General features: G+C 43.7%; 1 protein-coding gene across 9 annotated transcripts in view; it reads right to left on the bottom strand.

The window, feature by feature from the left end:
* NTM (neurotrimin) overlaps positions 1-18,035 on the bottom strand; it is a 948,438-nt gene that overhangs the window by 380,662 nt on the left and 549,741 nt on the right. The window lies entirely within an intron of this gene.

Here is an 18,035-nt window from a genome sequence, read left to right as displayed (position 1 = left end):
AAATATAGACAATGCATTATTTAAGAATACTCATATATTTGGTAAAACTCTAAAGAAGGAAATAATAAAGAAGTTCAGGGCAGAGGCCAGCTCCTCAGAGGAGACAAGCTATAAAATAAGGAGGGAACATATAAGACTTCACAGCTAATGGAAGGTTTTATTTCTTGGAGTAGGTGAAGGGCACACAGATGATCAGTCTGTTATGTTTTTATACATATTGATAGATATGTTATATACCTGTTGAGGTATAAAATATTTCGTAATAAAAGAAAAATAATACATATTTTGTTCTTAGTATACATGAAATATTGTGTTACTGAAATAAACATTTCATCAGCATGTACTGAGGGCCTACCATGAGCCAGGCCCTGTATGGTAGGTCCAACATGGATACAGAGGAAGGAGGACCAATCACAAGGCAACTGGTAACACACTTGCTTCACCACTGCCCGTGTGCTCCGACCATACCCTCATCGTGATTTGTCCCAACCATCCCCAATTTCTAGTAGGAAAGGACCTGGTGACCAAAATAGTTAACAGAAAAGTTCAAAATGTATTTTGCACAGGAGCTATATGTAAATATTTCCTTAAAAACAGGACTATGTTTAATTAATATTTTATCTGCAATTCACCAGTAATTATTAAGAAATACAATCAAAAATACCATAGGCATACACTGTAGGATTAAACAATCCAGCACCAACTAAGGCATTAATACCAAAGCAAAATGAACTGTAATTATTTGCCGTTTTTAAGTAATGAAAAAAATTAACAAAATAATAAAATAGGAGTCATATTTTATGGCCTCTCTGCTGAAGCTTTTATTTCAGAGCATTTGTTCAGGACATTTCATCAATTTCAACCATCATAAGACCAGGAGCAACAAGGACCTGGCAGTGTGGCTGAGCCTTTGATCATAAATGAAAATGGAAGTCTGGGGATGGAGGACTGTTTATTCACCCAAGGAAGTCGATGGACTTGTACTCCAGGGGAATTTCATGATCCATCAAGGAATTTCCAAATCCACACAATGTAACAGTTGGAAGTGGCTTCATACTTGGTGGATCAATATAAGCCTAACCGAAGGCAGAGAGAAAAAGAGCTTTTCCATAATTATGGTAAGTGCTGATTAGATGAGGTGGCTCAGGTCCTGTGGGAGCTCAGAGTAGGTACATTTAGCCAGCGTTGGGGGCTCTGTCCTGTCAGTGACACACAGATACATATCAAACATGGTCTTTGCTTTTTAAAGAACTTGAAAATCGAACAAGGGTGGGGCATGAAAATAATAAAATACAGAAAAATGAAAAAAGAATATGTAGTCCCCAAAATGATCAACCTGCTCTAGTAGCTTCCACAGGACCAAGAATAAAATCCAAAGGGGTCACTATGATCACCGCAGTCAAGTGGCCTGGCCTTGGCTCTGACCTCTTCTCCCTGGTCTGTGCAAGTCAAGATGCATCTACCCCTGCACCTCTGTATCTGCGGTGTTTCTCCCTGCTATGCCCTTCCTCAAATATACACACACACTCACTCCCTCACTTCATCAGATTGCACTCAAAAGCCTCGCCTTAGAAAGACCTCCCCCAACCCGTGTGACCAGAATTAGCATCTATTCTTCAGTTTTCTTTTCGAGAGTGTGCATCCCTACCTGACATTTAGATAACCACTTCTTTGTTCGTTGTCCTCACATGTCGCAGGGTCTAGAACAATGTTTGGCACTGAGCAGATGTTGAATAATTATTTGTTGAACAAATGACACATGGTCGTAAACAACAAACTATGGGAACCTGGGTGAGTAAGAGGTTTGAGTGAGATTATGCTGTTTGTAGGATTTCCACGGATTTGGGCCTCGGAGAGAGGAGAGAAAGAAAGAATAGCAGAGAAGGGTATGGAAAAAGCATTCACGCTAAATGAGCCACGGAGAATGTGTGCTAGAACACCTGAAGGGTACTTTGGTAGCAGGACAAAAGACAAAAGCAACAGAAGAGTTTTGTGTGTGGGATTCCAGGCAAGAGACACAACATGGCTGGGACAGCCTACCTTCCATCAATCTCCCACCCGTGATAAATAGTTTTAACTTTTTTTTCTTTCTAATTTAATGTATTATGGATAGACTATAACAAGTTTAATGCTTGCTATATGTCAGGTACAATAATTGAGATTTTACAAGTTATCTTCTGCAATTATTATAAATAACTATGATTATTAAAAGATGGGAGGGCTCATATTAAACGCTGCTAATGATGCTGTGTTTTGTTGTTATTATTATTTCATTCTTATGACAACTCTGTCAGGTAGCTATTAAGGTGTTATTCAACCATGTTTCACAGATAAGAGAATAAAGGCTCAAAGAAGTTAATAATTTCACAACTGAGGTCCCAACTCCAGAGTCTTCTTTATTCCCACTCCAGAATAATTCACAATCAGCATGTTTTATGTAGACTAACAAGAGTTGAGTCTATATGGTTAGGATCTGTATTTATGTATTATATCTAAACAAGCTACAAAGAAAATTCACAGGGTAGGCATCTGCCTATTGGAGGCCGACCATGTTGTTAACCCATCTCTGTTCATATGTCTCTTACAGCTTCAAAAAGTTAATCCCTCCATACGATTAAATATCCCATCTTCCATTCCTCCTTTTAGGCAGTAGGGAAAACCATATTGTGAATGGAATTTTGAAGGTCTGTTGGAAATTGAGGCTCGAAGGGCTAGTAGGAACCACAGTGGGCAACCACTAAGGGCACGGGGTCATCCAGCAGGGAGGTCCCCAGCTCCAGCACAGCTTAGGTGAACACAAAAGGCAGTAGGGAAGTCATCTGCTTTGGATAAAAATTCAGATACACAGAGCACCTCATCTAGGCTAACTCTCCAAGTCTTCCACTCAGTATACCCTGAAGGTCAGGTCTGCCTCCCCCAGAGACTGGAAGGGCCTTGGGGAGGGGACAGGACTCAGTTTCTGACGACTACCACCACCTGCTCTGAGCCGCCCCATGTCCTGGTGGGATCCTTGGAGCTTGGCGCCAATTACTAATTATACATTAACGGAAACAAGCAAAGCAACTATTTTTTCAACCAAAGATAACCCTAAGGGCAGGGAAATGTCAGACTGAATTCTTAATAAAGTTGGTGCAAAATGCTCTAGGGGTGCAATGCTAAATTTTCAGAAATGGAGACAATCCAAGGACTAGAAAAAAAGGCAAAACCCTCACCTTCTTAGCATACGCAGTGTGTAGGTTTGATTACTGAATAGAGATATGAAATATGCACTAAATAATTCTTCTGAACAGCTCATTAGGCCTAATCCATCTCTGATTTCGATGAGTCCATTAATTCCAAATATGTGTCTGCTTATACATACACACATATCCACACAGGATCATAAAATGCTGTCTTAATTTCACAATGTAATACCCTGGAAATGGCAACAGGTAAAACATCAAATTGGATATTATGCAGATTTTAAATGTTTATAATTTTCAGATGTGATAAGTGGCAATGACAAAGCATAATGGACCAAAGAAGGATGACATTTCAGTTAGAAAACACTAGACCCATATGGCTAGGTTCATGTGAGGCGCAGGCGAGACACCAAATATTGTCTGCCACGAAACAACAGAACTGTAACAGCCCAGACAGTATCCACATGGAAACTATGCAGAGCAAATAAAATCAACACAGGTGTTGTCTTTGTTTATGCGGGATTTTTATTTATTTCTCATCTCCTAAAATCTGTGCTGCTAGCATCATTTGCTCCTTAATCTGTATGTTATACTAGGTGTCACAGACACTCAGAGGCCCAAATGTCTCTTTGTACTCCTTACCCCTTCTTCAGTTTGGAGACTGCCTCCATTTTGCCCTGCTCATCTTTGAGTAGGTCATGAAACTGGCTGACTCCTCTGCCTAGAAGGTTTTTCCTTCTCATTCCTGCAGGGATCACACCCTGCTCCTGACCCACCTTGCACACACCCCTCTCCATGCACCCCAGGTTGCTCTTCAAAACACAAAGTACAGTTTGTCTACTTATTTATTTAGTGATAACTGGTGCCTGTCCAGTACAGTTGCACAGGTTGCATCCTGCTCAACGATGGTGGGTAGAGGGAGTTAATGGAGCACAGCTCTATCTATCCCACAGGGAGCCCTAGGGACTGACTTGTGAGACTAGAGGAAGGGCACCTGTCCCTAACTGGTCTGTGCAAGTTGTGTGCTGGAACAGGACACCTTTTTTTTTTTTTTTTTTCAATTCATACAAGCGGCGGCCCTGGTCTCCCCTCACTAAAAATCACTCTGTGAAAAAGGAACTCCATGCCTAGTACAGTGCCTGGCAGATACAAGACACATAAGATGCCATGCTGAAGTGACACAAACTCTTTCATCCATTTATTCCCCAAGAAAGCACTAAGCACCTATCATGTGCCAGGTGCTGTGCAGCATTCTGAGATGACAATGAACATAAGACGAGATCGCTGACTCTATGTGTCTGCGTTCCTTGTAGGTCTCCTGCCACAACGACTTTCCGCCTTCCCTTTCCACACTTTCCTCCCCCCCTTACTACCCTACCACCTGGTCGCACTTCTAAAATCTGACCTCTGACAGTGGTTTCCTCTCCTTTTTCTTCAACATTTTTAAGAAAAAGCCTACAAATCATCCCATCTGTCTCTTTACTGTGTGTCAATTAAAACACTGAGTGTTGGAATATCTCTAGCACAAAAGGTTACGCTAAGTAAGAAACCTCCAGCCATCAATGAGCAATTTGTCATCTAAGAGGTATTTTCACTAATTATGGTATATGTCTCGAGTCGTAGCCATTATGGACATGTGCTAATTTACTTCAAGGTAAAACTTTTCTTTGTCACTGTTTTTCACATATTCTGTAAAGCCGACATTTTACTTGGTTCAGAGATGTAAAGAGTCAAGCAAATGAAAATCAAACATTTAAGGCTTCAGTTTGAAAAGGCCATGGTTCCTACTTTCAGACACATGCAAAAATCGCCAAAAGGCTTGCCAGGAAATTTTAATAAGTGCTTAAGTTTGGACTTAAAAAAAAAAAAAATCTGTGTATTTTGATGCAGTCAAAATCAGAAAATAGGAACCACAATAGCTGTGTTGAATTAGATAGCACAATGCTGGCTACCTTTAACAAATGAACTCCCAAATCCCAGAAGCCTATCACAATGAAGTGAATTTTTCCTTCGTGCAATAATCTCACAAACGAGGTTCTGGGTCAGCTGGTGGGGCGGGGGCGGGAGCCTTGCTCTGCGGAGGCATTCAATGACTTGGCCGATGATGGAGCATCTGCCAAATAGGACATGGGTTTCCAAGGTAATTTTGGACCTCAACATCCAGATGGCGTAAGGAGAAACAGTGTGAATTATTTCGTATGGGAGCCTTTCACAGGCCAATCGGCACATAACTTTTGCTAACATTCGTCTGGGTAGAACTCGGTCACATGGCCACACCTAAATTCAAAAGAGGCTGGGAAAGGGGATCCCGCTTTGTGCCCGGGAAGGAGGATAAACAACCTATATATTTTCGAACTGCTAACAATCTCTTCCTCAAATGTAAAGAACTGAACTGAGCAGTAGGGGCCATGCCCTGCCTTCTCATTTCAGACACAGGGAAACTGGGAAACGGGGAAACACACTAATTTTCTTAGCGGTATCCCATGGTGAGTTGTGACAGAGCCAGGGCTGAAACTCAGGTCACCCCAGCCCTCAGCCACTATTCACCTTCCAGAAACAATGACACTTGCTGAGCCTCTTCAAAATCATTCCACCACAAAGATGCCGGACTTGCAGCAACATCGGCCTCCACGGGGCCCCCAGGGTCACCGGATCAAAGCCGTCCTATTTGCCCACAGCGGATACATCTCATGCTCCGTCCTTCCCCCGCCGTATACAGCTAACACTGACAGAGTGCCAGACGCCGCTCTAAATACTTCCTATTTCCCTCCTGGCTCACTACTCCTATTACCAAACAACGACAAAACTGAGGCCCAGTGAGGTTAATCAATGTGCCCAAGGTCACACAACTGGGAGGCGGCTAAGCCAAGATTTGAACCCAGGGAGGGGCCTGACTCCAGGCCCTGTGCTCAATCATCATGCTTTCTAGGCTTCAGGTAGAATTCCCTTAATAAATAAAGTTTTAAAAATACATAATGGACACGCGACACACGATAATGTGTTAGAAGTGAGGTTGAAAGCCTGATTTCTGACCAACCCCCACTTCCTTCCCTTCTCCCATGGCTGTAGGCCTGGAACTAGAAACTAATCCTTATTTTCAAGTATTTATTAGATTTTCTATAAAAACCTCTTGTGAAGATGGAAATTTAAAGGTCCTTTAGCCTCCATACATGTAGATTTTATGAAATGTGTCACACTGCCCGCACAAGTCCCCCCTCGACCTCCCATTCCACTCCCTGTCCTGGAAGGCAAAACCAAGGCTAGATCACACCCCATCTACCTTACCTCTGTTCAGGAACACCCAAACTTCTGCCAGTACAGATATATACCTGAGTCCCCTCTTCCTACTAAAACATAAATAATTTTCACTATTAAAAGCTTAGTATTATTCCTAATAAAGTTTCCATTCACTCGAAAACTATTTCTTAATATATACCAGGTTCCAGGCCATAATTTAGCCACTATAAATGAGAGCAATGAAGTCAGTAGCCTTAGGGATCTTACATTTTAGCGGAAGAGGCCATAAATAAATAATAGATGACTAAATAACAGACTTATGTAAGTGTTAAGGGTGATGACGAAAATTAAACCTATGCAGGAGAAGAGAGGAAAGTGGGGGATGGTGGGCTGGCTGTTTCAAACAGCATGGTCTGGACAGTCTTCTTTGAGGATGGGACATTTGAGCAGACACACGGATGCCATGAAGATCCAGCCATACAACACTACAGTGGGTCCTGGCAGAAGAAAGAGCATTTCCTCAGGCAAGAAGCAATCTGGTGAGTCCAAGGAACAACAGAGAAGTTCGGTCAACTGCATCCTTGTGAGTGGAGCAGGTGTGACAGAGGGAATGTCTGAGGGGTAGGCAGGCAATAAAAAGTTTTCATACCATTGACATGTTTGCATTTCTTCCTACCTGTTAATGGAGGCCACCATGGGGTTTTGAACGGAGAGTGGTATGATTTGATGAATGTTCTTAAAAGACAACTTGAGCCAGGTGGTGGAGAATGGCTTCTGGTAGAGCGCGGCATGGGAGCAGGAAGACCAGATGAGATGTTACTGGAATAATCCAGAAGGGAGCATATGATGGTGTTGACTAAAGAGGTAGTGTTCAAAATGGTGAAACGTGGTCTGATTCAAGAGATATCTTACAAGTAAAAGCAAACAGGATGTATTGGTGAATTAGAGGGAGCATAAAAGAGAAAGAAAAAGAATATATATCTCTTAGGTTGGGGGCCTGAGTTGTTGGCTGAATGGGGGGTGCCCATTCCTAGGATGGGCAGATGGGGAGGGAAGATCAAGTTGGCTGCTGGAGGTGGGGGAAATGGGGCTGGGATCAAGAGCTTTGGCTGGAGGCACTGGGTTTGAAATGTCTGAGCCAAAAAAAAAAAAAAAAAAAAGAAAGAAAAGAAACATCTGAGCCATAAAAGCCAACGTGCGGATTAGCGCTAGGATATGTGGTCTGGAGCTCCAGCAGGAGAGACTAGTCAGGGCAGAGCAGAGGGCTGCAGCAAGGACATCTGTGGGTAACACAGCCTCATGGCACACGTGCCAACGCGAGCAAGGATTCAGAGAAAGACAGACAAAGATTGTCCAGAAGCCACAATGAGTAGCAAGGAGAGTATCTATCTGACTTTCAAGGCTCATGATAAGCAGTACATAGGAGAAAAACAGTCACCGTCAACATGACTCTGGGAATGGAAATAACTCAGGAAATAGTCACATTTCAAGTTTAAGCAAGAAAGAAAAAAAGAGAGAGCGAGAGCAAGAAAGGGAGAGAGAGAGAGAGAGGTCATTCAGGAAAGACTGGCAACCTAGGGATTTTGCTGGTGACAGATCATGAAGCTCAGACAGTAGAAAGGTTTGGAGGATTAGGAGGAAGTCTTCAGTTCAGATCACTGGAGGTACAGGACCATATGGTCACAGTAAGAATCTAGACAATACACGTGACCTGGGGCAGGTGGGGAGGGCTGTGACTTCTGAGGTGGCTGAAATCACTGAGAAGTGGGAACACGCAGGCCTGTCCTGATGGTCTCTTCGGAAAAAGAGGGTAGTGAGCTCTGAGTATAGCCCTACTCCGCATCAGCCTCCTAAATACTTATAATGGACAGCTGGGGGGGTCATCATGACTAGGAGAGGCACAGCTCTGACACCTCTCTGGACTGCAGTGGCTTGTGTCACTGGGGGCGATAAGGTGACCTAACCTGGCTTTTCGGTGGTCCTTTATATATGATGATTACTTAAGAGAACTCTTCCTTTATCATTTCTTTCTACGAGTCCATTCATTTCCTGGAGCTGTTACAACAAAGCCTGACAAATTGGGTGGCTTAAAAAAACCAGAAATTTATTGTCTCACAGTTCAAGGGACCAGAAGTCTGAAATCAAGGTGTTGGCAGGCCCATGCTCCCTATGAAACCTGTAGGAGAGACTCCTTTCTCGCCTTTTCCTTCTGGTGGTTCACTGACCACCTTTGGCAGTCCTTGACTTATAACTGTGTAATTCCAACCTTTGCTTTCTTCACTACATGGCATTCTCCCTGTGTGTCTACCGTGTTTCTCCATGGCCATCCTCTTACAAGGATGCCAGCTCTACTGGATCGGGGCTCACCTTTCTCCAGTGTGATCTCATCTTAACTTCTTTAATTACCCCTGCAATGACCCTATTTCCAAATAAGATCACATTATGAGATACTGAATGTTAGGACTTCAACATATCTTTTGTCTTTCTTTCTTCCTTCCTTTCTCTCTCTCTCTCTCTCTCTTTGTTCTCCTTTTGGAGGGGAGCACAACTCAACCCACGACACCAAAGTACTCCTCTTTCCAGTTTTTATGTATAACAACTGCACCAAATTAAAAGGAATTTGCATGTATTCTCTATCTTACTACCTTCCTTGTAGCCTCCGACTGGTTAGAATTATTTTAGATTGAGCTTTCCTGATGAGCACATTTGTCCAAAGATGATTATTCTGAGTGTGAGTGCACTTTTCCACTCCTCCACTCCATTATAGCCTGTCTGAAAGCCAGAGAAAATCAAGAAATTATTTTCACACAAACGTATCTTCCTTTGCCTACATGTGGCCAAGAAAGCTTTATCTGACAGCTGATTTCAGTTTTGTCATTTTCCATCAGTCTAGTGGTTGATGCTTTTTTCATTAAAAATTCTATTATTTAAAAAAATCCTGCTGCAAGATCATTTCATATGTTCATTTTATAAGACAAATCTAAACCGCCAAAGCTTTCTGAGCCAAAGCATCTTACCCCGAGAAGACAACAAGTTGGCCAAATATGCCCAAATAAGCCCAAATAACTCAACCATGTCAATCAGTGAGATTTGGGAAAGCCCGCTAAGGAAAGAGGGAGACTCCTATCTATAACTTAAATTAATTTGAGCTCCATGGCATACAGTTGAAGTGTAGAGGTCCGTTTTTTGTGCTTCCATCGGTGATTGCTGTGATTAGTTTCTAATGCGAAGGCACACTGGTCTTACCCCAGACTTGAACAGAAGAAAAATTACCAAATGCAGAGAGACTTCCTTCTCAATTTTCACCATCACTGTTCAAGTCCTGAGCTGGCCTCTTAATGCATAGGAGATGTGAATGAATGGAAAGATTGCAATCAGAGAACATTAAAGCCAGAAGGACTTAACCCCCTCCGCCCCAAGGGATAGCATCCCTACTTCTATTTGCCTGCTGACTCCAGTGTAATTATCATGGAAAAATCAGTCTTCCAAGTAATAAAAGTCTACTAATCCTAAATCTACACATGAATTCCTGACCCCACTATTTGTTTCAGAGAACCCGCCTCCACAGAGCCTTCCCTATGGCTTTTTTTTTTTTTTGGTAGGAAATTCATCTCTAGAGCCATGAACTGTCAGAACTTGCTATGCAACAATCTTGTTATGAAAAATAAAGAAATACCTTTCTTCTCACTCCCTGTCAGAAATAAAACAGTGCAAGAAATTAGTTGAACTGAAGAAGAGTCCTCGGATCTAAACAGATGTGTAGAGAAACACACAAAAGTACAATTAGGGTTGGTGGAGAGGCATTCCTCTCTTTGCAGATCTTTCACAAGCAAGACCCGGTGTATCAGTCAAAGTGAAGCTACATGGGTGTTTAAACTACAACAGTTTATAATGAAAATTGCCAAATGTATGAATATTATATATAAATATATATACATACATATGTGTGCATATATATATATATGGAGAGAAAGACAGTAATAGTTATACACCAAGCTTTATGTGCATTATTTCATTTTAACCCAAAATAACCCTTTGAGGTAGTAATAACTGTCCTCTTTATACAGACAAATTAAAAACTTTTGCCCAACAGCTCGTAGACACAATGCCTGAGTCAGGGTTAGCCAAATCCTGTCCCCCAGGCCGTTTTTTTTCTAGCATACCATTCTCGCTAGAATATGAGTTGTAAGGTCTTTGTTGGAAATCTTTGCCTCTATCAATCGTGCTCCGGTTAAACATTCCTATTGCCTCCTCCTCCTTGGCGCACATGTGCAATTTGGAAATTGCATCCTAAACCCAACCAATTCTTAATTTCCTAAAAACACTACTACTTGGCCATCTATATGATGTTAATTGTATTGTTTATTTCTTATCAGTAATCTATTACGCAGAGTGGAAAGCCATCAACCTTCTCCCAAGGAAGCAAAGTAACCTCAAATAATGCAAGGATAATGTTATATTCTACCCATCAGTGGAGACTTTGAACCCAAGAGAATAAATATGCTATTAACCTTAATCATAAATTTTTTTCAAGATTCTCCCATCTTGAGAGATGTCAGTGATCTTCTAGTAAAACTAAGAAGAAAGCGTATAGTCAAGGTCTCACCCACTCTGCCTCCCACCGCCGGATATTCAGATACACTGGCTTGTGGGATCCTCATAGAACTCTGCCTCAATTTGTTCAATATCCCAGGCCAGAGAAATACACGGTGACATTTGAGGATTTGCTAACTCTCTATGAGAGAGTCCAAGACTGCTGATCTCTGAAGCAAAAGGCTGGTGGGAGAACCTGGAATAGACTGATTCTGAACAAACTATGGAGATTCTAGGGTTGTGTAATGAGAAGGAACGTCTAGAGTTCCTATGTCTCCATGTCATAAAAGCTTAAAAAATCCCATACCCCATTCCTAAAATACTTCAAGAAAGGAGATTCTTACGCTCCCGAACAAGGAGGAAAAAACGGAATTCACCTGGTTTCTAGAAGAATTACACCCTGGCAATGAGGCAAAGAAGGGATAGAATGAGAAAAGTCCTGTGGTACAAAAAAGAGAATCAGCTTCTAGTCACACAAAACTGGTTCCAAGTTCCAGGCTCAGCCACCATCTGACTGTGGGATCTGGGAAAATGCCTCCCTTTTCTCAGTGCTTTGGTTTCCTGGTCTGTAAAATCAGAATAATAATTGCATCAACCTGGTGGAATTAAATAAGACTCTGTTCGCAGAGTGCTTAGCATGGAGCCTGATACAGTGAACGGAGTTGTCCCATATGGAATCAGAGGTGGAGCAGAAGGCTAAGAACGCAGGCTTCGGTGCGAGACACGACCAGCAGTGAGATGTGAGCACGGTGATAAATGCTCGCTGACTGTCATGATGCTGTCAGCACGATGATTTTGCACTTAGTAGGAGAAGGTGGCCTGTCTTTCAGGCACAGGTTGCCCTACGCTAGAGCTCACAGCCAAGTGGGGAAACATGGGCTGGGTATCAGCACCACCTCACCCTTCCAAAAGGCATCTTTGTGCAAGACTGATTATCACTACCCTCATTATCTGTAAAACCAGGTAGCTCAACTCCCTGGTCCCTGCAATCCTTTCAAACTCAAAAGAAACATTTCTGCAAGGCACCTATACTTGCAGGTGAGGAGTGTCAGAGGACCAGGGCCCAGCCTGTCCCTCTGTGCTCTTCACCAGGTTCCCGTGACAACTGGCATACTCCTTCTCCTTCTGCCCCAAGCCTGGTTGGGTTTTTCATTTTCCCATTTTAGTTTTTGGCTCCTCAAAAGGCTGAGTGTGCTTCCAGGAGCCTCCCTCCACAACCCCATCTGTCCATGCTCTTCTGAGCCACAGTCCACCGGCTAGATGGCTGGCAAGCCCCGGAGGTGAGCACACGGTGGTCGATCCTGGGAGGGGCAGCACAGTCGGAACAACACACGCTTCCCAAGGGGCATTGCTATTCTGAACGAGTTAACGCATCAAGAACGAATCGATAGTTATAGCATGAGACAACCACGCCAGCAACTCCACATGGAGAGAAGGAAGGATGGGCAGAGAGGTGCTCCGTATCTGGAAAATGCTAATGTCCCCGAGCTGCACCTGGGATTGAACACCTCATCAGAGATGAGCATTTCTTCAAAGGCTTAAGGACTGGGTCGGGAAGTGACCTGGCAGAAAGGAAGCCCGCATCATGGGTGCAGCTCTGAACTAACCGGCAGATGACACAGCCCATCTGTGTCCCTGACAGAAAGACACCAGCCCAATTATGTGTGTTTGTAACTCCTCAAGAGCAACCTCACACAGCTGGGTGGCCCAGGCAGAAATGACAGTGAGCCAGGAACATGTCCAAGGGCAAAGACAACACAAGACAACTCAGGGAAAGGGACAGAGAAGGGCAAGGAGAAGAGAGTGATCTCAGATTCCCTGCATCCATTCATGCACCAGGTACTTTCTGAGCACCTTCTATTGGCCAGATACTGGTGACACAGTGCTGCATGAGACCGAGAAGGTAGCTCTTCTCCAGAAAATTACAGCTCAGTTGGGGAAGACAGATCATAAACACATAATCAAATGTCTAAATAGGAAAACTTGAGATACGGATGCCTGCTCTGATGAAAAACAAATCCCAGATGGTATGCCAGTGTAATATGTGTGGAGGTAGTAAGGGTCATTTTGATTTGGGTGTTGGTAAAGGCTTCAGGGAGCGGGTTCCATCTGAACTGAAGCCAAAATGATTAATAGCTGTCCCTGGAAAGATAAGGGTATTCTCAACAGTGAGGACCACAGGTAGAAAGCCCCTGTAGCAAGAATTCATTTTCTATGTTCGTCAGGTGGAGAAAGGGCCAGGATGTCTATAGCAGAAAGACAGGCAGGATAGCCACTCAGACTTTGTTAGCAAAAACCAGGGACCAAGTCATGTGCTGGGTATTGGGATACAAACATGAAGAAGGCATAGTTCCTGCCCTCAAGAGGCCATGGACTGGCTGGAGAGACAAAGAGAGAACCCATCTGTTATAAAATGAAATGCTAAATGTTTTACACGGTATGAATAAAGTGTGCCACAGCTCCCTATGTTTAGAAGGGCACGCCATGGGTTTTCTCAAATATCAAAAACATTATTCTGTTCTATTCCATGGAGTTGCTATGTCAAAATCCAACTTCAATCTTGTACATTTCTCAGATCTTTTCTTTCTTTTCTTAACTCAAAAAAAAAAAAAAAAAGACATTGTGCAGTGAGAGAAGGCACAGCTCAGCCTCTGATACTCACTTACCATATGATCCCAATGAAATAATTCACTTTCTTAGCTGTTGCCTTATTGGGGGAATCTATGATAGCATGAAGCACACTCATCAGAATTGCCAAGCTACAGGCCACACTTAGTGAAGGTCTCTGATTCGTGACATCCACACAGATGGGCACCTCAGGCTCTCCCACTCCTCACTTCTTCTTCACTATTCCCATAGAGGAGTCCAGTCAGAAAGCTCTTTTCTGACCCCACGTACACATGCTGCCCATTCGCTAATGGGCACACTCTGCCTCATCTGTTGGCTACCTCTTTGCCCGGCCTTTTGAGTTGGACTCAAGACCCCGGAGTATGAAGTGTAAGCCTCATGTCTTTTCACACCCCAAAACCCAGCTCAGGGCCCTTCTTGCAAGAACCACTCAATAAGCCTTTGTTGGTTGACCACAGCTGTATTTGAAAATAACATGATGGAGAAATGCAGTAAAGAGACAAATGAAATATAGGCTGGGGGATGTTTATGTTTTGTTTTCATTCATTTTATCTGTTCAGGAAACATCTGGGAGCACACAGTGCTCATGACATTATACAGCACGATATCTGCTTTCCAAGCACTAGCTGACCCCCAAGGCACGAGGAAAAAGAGCACAAAAAGTTCAGCGACTTTGCAGGAGAGGGTCTAAGCCAGAATGCCTAGAGGAGACTCTAAGTACCAGCAAGGGATTGGAACACAGAATGCAGTGGAGAAAGTGTGGGGCACAAGATCACGGAGCAAGGACCTGAGTTAGCACTCCAGCTCTGCCTCTTGCTACTTGGGTGATACTACCTAAATTCCCTGCTGTAGGCCTCTGCTTCCTCAGCCACTAAGTAGGGAAAATTAAGTGTATATCAAGAGTTGTTGTGAGCATTAAATGTTACGATGTATACAAAATATTTAACACCCACAGTAACTGACCGATCACTGACAGTGCTATTAATTCATTTTATTAACATTATTATTACTCGTGTCACATAATCTGGCTTCAAAGCTTCCTATCTGTGCAACCTTAATCAAATGATGTAAATTCTCCATGCCTCAGTTTCCTCATCTGCAAAATGGGGATAGCACCTACCCCAAAGGGTCTTTATTAGGGTTAAATGTTAATATTAGGAGGCCAGACAAGAGGTGGGATACTATGTAAAACAAAACTCTCCCTGACACAGAGCAAGTGCTCCCTAAACCTTAGTTAATGTTCTTATTACTGCACATTCTGTTCTACATAACTTCACCCTTTAAAAAAAAAATATGCATACAGACCAGCAGCAGGAGGGCAGAAAGAGTGGGAGACTGCAAATTGTTTGCGATTCCTTTCCGGCTGTCAAAGCCACTGTTGGGTGAAAGGTTTTCAATACCTCCGCAAGGATCGTTAGGACTAATTGGATGAAATAAAACATTTTTAAAAGTGTCCTCACATTAGAATCTGCTGCTGAAGCATTCGTTCTATGGGGACTAGAAGAGATCTTCAAAAAATGAAACTGGTGAGAACAAAGCAGAATAACATGCAACCAGAGCAAAAAGTCCTCTGCTGGTTGAGAAGTAAACTATAAGCATGGCCCTAGTGGTCAGCCACCATGCTGTGGATAGGGCAGCTCTCCAGGGCAGAGCAGAGGTGCCCTAGTTGTATTCTGTGTAGCCTGGTCACATGCTGAACAAAAAAACAAATAAAGGAAGGAAAGGAAAGAAGAAGGGATGGAGGAAGAGAGGAAGGGAAAGAGGGAAGAAAAAAGAAACGATCCACATAAATACACAAAAAAGCAACAAAACAAAAAATCCCAGAGCCCTGAGCCGCTAGCCGACTACAACCTAGAGTCAGGTTATGTGCAAATGTATCAATTTTTGTGCAAACAAAATACATTCTGAAATTCCTATTTGCTTCTTTGCACACAGAATTACACAGTACAGAGACTATGCTTGAGAGTTCAAGGCCTTGAACTCCCCAAAAGTACACGCCGACATGGTGGACCTCATTTGTTCTAGTGCATGAGAGCCTGAGAAGAATGCAGATCATCCTGCAGAGGCATGAGCTTCCTCTGTGCAAGTCGTCTGTGACACCAGCTGCCCAATTCACATCCTAAATCAGGCCATTGGCCAGTGGGTTGGTGTCAGTCACATTCTGGCTCCTCTAAGTCCTGCTCTGTAGGGCTCCATCCACTGGAACGGTCTTCCTTCTGTATGTCAGTCAGACATTTAGTCCCAGGGGCTGGCACAGAATGGCAAAGAATGGCAGGAGTTGTTCTAGGAGGGCCTTTTTATGCCATGGCAGGGCTGGGTCTAGAGAGGAAGCCCCATCGTATTCCACTTCCTCCATCTACACCTAAACAAGACCAGAGCAGATGTGAAAATGCAAACAGAGGTTGGTGCCTGAAAGGGACAGGGACAGGGAAGCCCAGAGTAAGCAAGAAAGTCATGGAAGGAAAGATAAAGAAAGAGAAGCAGCCAGCACATAATAATGCAATTTTAAAGAGAAGTTGTTCCTAACGAAGGCCCATGCCCTGGCTCAGCATCTGCTGAATTCAGCTACCCTCCAGAGAGTCTCCATTCTCATGAGCCTCGGGGGCTGCCCTGTGGGGCTGAAACCAGATCCTGGCTCATCCAACCCCCATCATTGTTCCTAAGATGTGGGATCATTATCTGTCAGAGCCCCTTTGCTGTTTCTTTTTCTCCAAATCTCCACAGAGCTGACTACTTTCCACCTTCTCCTTGAAACTACCATCCCATCTGTTCCTAAAATGTTCTACATGTGAGAATGACTCTTTCTTATCTCTTGGGAACTACTGCTTGCAGCTAAGGGTTAGGGACAAAGGGAACATCCAGAGAACACTAAATTCATCACTGTGTTGTGTTAGGGCTTCATTTCTGAATCTCTCGTTAAGTAGTCTGAAATCACAGCATTTTTCGAGCTCTGTGAAATCCCCTTATAAAGCAGATCTAGTAATTCTGGGGTGGGAGGCAGATATTTAACCTTTGTTCAAAATAGTCCCGAAAGGGCTTAGTGGAAGAGGTGGGTTTCCTGAGCCAATGAGTAACTAGGAATTCACTGGGGCCATGGACGTTAGCTCCACAAAGGCAGTGGAAGATGGGATGCTTTGCAGGCCCTGTGTGGGTCCTTAAATCACACACTTCCTTTGGCAATGTTCTGACAAGTCAGCCCTGTACTTCCAGGGCCCCCTCTTCAACATTTTCTGTCCCGTGGGTATTTCCTTGAGGGTACCATCCATAAACAATGCAATTTTAGCAGAACAGTCACCAGGGGCACAACAATGGACACCAGCACCAACATTATCATTCCAAGAACCTTCATATGTAAAAGATAGGAATATTGCCATGTTGCCTTGCAGTCGGCTCAATGGCCCAGTTTGGGAAACTTTATGTAAGAAGGCATATTAAATCAAAGAGAGGCAGAGAAATCATTCTTCTCATGAACCTTAACTTCTAAATCATGCTCTTTCTAAAATTCTAGAGAGTAAGATTCCCCATTATAATCACTAATTTTCTGTTACCCTCTTATGAGGGGTGCAGTGTGTAGACACTGGAAATTGAGTTAACATGTCAGTAGACAGGGTAATCAGGGACACAGACTCATCCCAACTTACACAAGACATAACCAAGATTCCACTTCTCGTCCTCAGTTTCTGTAACCCTTAACCCCAGAAACCAATCAGGACCCAACTCAACACTGAAATTTATCTGTTCAGTAGATGAGTTTTGCACATACTGCTTTAGTGGACAGCACCAAGAGAACAGCTAACCAGAGTAAATGATAATTTCCATGGACAAATCAGACACACCTCCATGACTTCAATCTCAGAAAGCCATGTTTAGACAAGAAATAGCATGTCCTTCTACCCACCGGCTCATGGCATGAAGGCACCCCAGAAAAGCCCAAACACAGGCAAGCCCAGGACAAAACAGCAGCTCTGCCGGAGTACAGGAGCCCACTGGCAACTCCCCATAGCATGGGCAGAGTGAAGGCATTCACACGAAGCCAGACTTGTCCTTTGGGACTCATTAACTTCAGAGATGACAGTTCACGCTGAGCCCCAGCCAGGTCCCCAGTCACCATGGCCACTAGGTTCGGGCACACATAGTGCCCAGGCCACTGTCCTCAATCGCGGTGGCTCCCTGCCTCAGCCGCCCCTCATGCTTACCAAGTCCCGAGCCAAGGAGGCCAGTTTTGGGGAAACAGCTCATCTCCCCAACCTCTGAGCGTTTCCCTAACACCACCACGTTCCCGGGGCAGAGCACTCAGCTCATCCGTGAATCCTGCAGCCCAAGGAACCAGCGACCTCCGTACCAGCTGTGCCAGTGCACACACCTGCACCCCTGCCCCTCTCCCCCCACAACCCA

Source organism: Zalophus californianus, chromosome 11 (assembly GCF_009762305.2).
Source record: "Zalophus californianus isolate mZalCal1 chromosome 11, mZalCal1.pri.v2, whole genome shotgun sequence".
In the NCBI taxonomy this organism is placed as follows: domain Eukaryota; kingdom Metazoa; phylum Chordata; class Mammalia; order Carnivora; family Otariidae; genus Zalophus; species Zalophus californianus.
The sequence above is the reverse complement of the archived record's forward strand: the minus strand, read 5'-3'. Positions and strand labels throughout refer to the sequence as shown.